Below are 3,821 nucleotides of genomic sequence, written 5' to 3'. Positions count from 1 at the left end.
AAAGAGACATCAGCTGTGTATATGTGATGTCCCACATGACAGTACAGCCCTGCACACACTCTCAGACCAAAAACAGAAATAAACAGCTAAAAAAAAAAAAAAAGTAGACATGGGTGCTGGATGTTACACTTGTAGTGTATAACCCAGCTTGTCACGAATCTCCTGAAACAGAAATGCACATGTAATTCTGAATCACTTGGAAGCATGGCAAACACAACATGTGCAAGTGGGATCGTACATCGCACGTTCAGTTCTGATGCAAGCAGACTAATCCCAAAGGCTGTGGCACATCTGACGTCAAATGACTAAATTTAAAACTTAAAACAATGTTGACGTTTTCTTATTCCTGCGATAAGTAGATGTGATTGTAACGGACGTAATAACGCCGTTTAAATCATGTTTTTTTAGTGTGTTTTATTTGAGAAATTTCGGATTTCGGAACACATCTCAACGAAATAAACACACACACACACACACACACACACACACACACACACACACACACACAAGGAGCAAAGAAGCGAGGACAATAATTCATCAAGTTGGACTTCTATTCTCCGACAAGAACGAACACTAGACATTACACACACACACACACACACACACACACACATATATATATATATATATATATGATAGTCAGTCGTGTCCGACTATGACCATCAGAACAGCAGAGGAGGCAACTGCTGTTCCGACTATTTGGGCTAGAATTTGATTATAGTGGAGAGTGTCTTGCCCAAGTTACATCCCCACTCTCTTGGCCAAGAGGGTTTTAGGACAGTCGGCGTTGGGATGGTTCCCAAAAGGCCAACTAGCCCACAAGGCTGCAGCACTAAGAACCAGTGCAATTTTGCCGCCTAGTTTGAGAGTCATAGTCCTTCACAAAAGACTAAGCTGTAAATGATTTCCCATTGACTGGAGAAACCATTGATAATACAGCTCTCACTTTGCTGTTGGCCCAAATGTAAACTTATGTCAATCTGTGATATAAGCCGAGTGTTGAGCCGAATATTACCACATCTTTTTGTGAAGATAATGTTTTGATGAATGAAACTTGTCTTTTGGGGAATGTGTTGGGGGATGGGGAGGGGAGTGTGTGTGTGGGGGGGGGGAGGGCGGGGGGGTTGGGGGCGGCAAGAGGAGAAGGGGCGTGGGGTGATCAGCACTGTGGATGGTGGAACGGAAGTGGAAATTGAAATATTTTCCCCTGCACGCCTTTGTGGATTATGAATGCTCCTTCCAGCACAGAGGTAAAACCCTGTGTTGTAGTCACAAGGTAGTTGGAAGGTGTAGTCAGCAACGTCCTGGCAACTCCTGTGACGGCGCTGGAACCATGTGTATCGGCACTTGCCTCTCCATTGGGGTCATCTGAACGACGTAGAGAAGGGCACCTCCTGCATGAGTAACAATTTGTCCTCCATTTATACCTACCCAGGCTAAATGCTCTGGAGGGGACTCCCAAGCTGTACAACGTCAGCACAACACGGGAACCACCAGATATAAGTCTTATCATTGATCGATATAGACCTGGACACCAGGGACAGTTTCCATCAGTTGGACAGATGATCACCGTTCATTGGGCACCTCGTCAGGTCAGGTCAGGTCATTAGATCTGCTACTGGTAACCTGTAATCCAGTACAACCTGTTCAGGGTCGGGGTGCCGGCGACTAAACCGGCACTCCCACCGCTCCCTTCCGGGACTGGTGAGGCGGGTGGCTATACACACTTATGGAGATCCATAAAAGGGCGTTGGCTCAGGAGAGCCACCGACGGCCATCTAGCTCCACCGCGTTGTGTGCATGCCACACGCAGTTGGCCCCCGGGGTGTATCTACCCATGCATTCGAAGTCTGGATCCGGCAGAATCTGCGGAAGAAACCTATCGGTTCAACGGAGAGGAATGCGGTTACAGCAACGCACTGTGGAGTGCAGAGAGCAAGATGAGACACCGAAAGGATATCTTGGTCATCCACTGCATCCGTGCTCATCCTCCAGTCGTCTCGACTTAGTCTTGCCACTGGAAATTGGTGAACCGGGACGAGAGAGTCAGGTCGACGTTGCGCAACTCCTCTTCACTTTAAACAAACTCATCGCGCAAGTCATCAGTCATCCTTATTGACCTTTCATCCTTCATCATTTCATCACCCTCAAGTCCTGTGGCGACAGGCGAACGACGAAACGACAGGTTTGGGTACACTGGCAGTCGCAGCCTCAGACCTGCACGCAGGCGGCTCAGGCCATAGGGTCGTTCTTCATCGACAGGAGCAGCGATGGAGCTCGGCAGCCGTCTGAGCGTCTGAGCAGCCCTCTTTAGGAATGCACTGCTCACCTTCCTGGCATGAGGAAGGGGCTAGAAAAAGTGCCCTAAAAATTGCCTGCTCCATATCACCCTGGCAGCATACCGCGGCTGGCGGGGACACTTCAGCGGTCGAAACAAAGAGAAAGAAAAGAAAAAAACAAGGATCGTTCCTCTCACCATTGGTGCTTGGACCATACGGACTCTCCTGGACAGAGATGACGCGGACAGACCCCAAAGGAGAACGGCACTAGTTGCATCCGAACTCAAGCCTACCTGAGCAACCCAAAGTCCACATCAAAAAAGGATGCGTACAATGCCATCCGCAGAACTGTTCAGCAAAAGTTACGTCAGATGCAGGATAAGTGGCTGAGTGACAAAGCTGATGAGATCCAGGGATATGCTGACAGGCACGATATGATGAGGTTCTATGATGCTTGAAAAGAAGTCTACGGCCCCACATCCTCAGGATCATCCCCCCTCCTCAGTGCAGATGGGAATACCTTGATCACCGAGAAGGAGAAAATTCTCGAACGCTGGGCTGAGCACTTCAGCAGTGTCTTAAATCGCCCTCCCTCCATAAATGATGAAGCCATCGACCGTCTCCCACAAGTCCCCATCAATGAAGCACTGGATGATCCGCCAACACTTCTTGAGACCCAGAAAGCAATCCGTCTGCTATCCAGTGGCAAAGCACCTGGCTCAGACTCCATACCGGCAGACGTCTACAAGGATGGAGGCACTGTGCTGACTGAGAAGCTCCATCAGCTGTACTCACTCATGTGGAAAGAAGAGACGATCCCCCAGGATTTCAAAGATGCATCTATCATTCACTTGTACAAGCGAAAGGGGAACTGGCAAGCCTGTGATAACCATTGCGGCATTTCCTTGCCCTCCATCGCAGGCAAGATACTTGCCAGGATCCTACTAAACCGCCTCACAGCACACCTTGACCAAGGTCATTTGCCTGAGAGCCAATGTGGATTCCGGAAAGAGCGCGGAACCACTGACATGATGTTTGCTGCAAGGCAGCTGCAAGAAAAATCCCAGGAGCAAAATGCTGATCTGTTCTCCACCTATGTCGACCTCACTAAGGCCTTCGACACCGTGAGTAGAGAGGGTCTGTGGAAGATCATGGCCAAGTACGGATGCCCTCGGAAATTTATTTCCTTGGTCAGCCAATTCCATGAAGGCATGCAGGCTCGAGTCCAGGACAATGGCGAAACATCTGCTCCTTTTCCTGTCACAAATGGTGTCAAGCAAGGCTACGTCCTGGCTCCAACACTGTTCAGCCCCATGTTCTCTGCAATGCTTACTGATGCCTTCAGAGATGGCGATGTTGGAATCGGCCTAAAGTACCGAACAGATGGCAAGCTGTTTAACCTCAGAAGGCTTCAAACAAAAACGAAGGTCATGACAGACATCATCAGAGACTTTTTGTTTGCTGATGATTGTGCCCTCAACGCTGGATCTGAAGCTGACATGCAACTCAGCGTCGACAAGTTTGCCACTGCCAGCAGGAACT

This window comes from Babylonia areolata, chromosome 18, assembly GCF_041734735.1.
Source record: "Babylonia areolata isolate BAREFJ2019XMU chromosome 18, ASM4173473v1, whole genome shotgun sequence".
NCBI lineage: Eukaryota > Metazoa > Mollusca > Gastropoda > Neogastropoda > Buccinidae > Babylonia > Babylonia areolata.
This window is presented reverse-complemented; position numbering follows the sequence as displayed.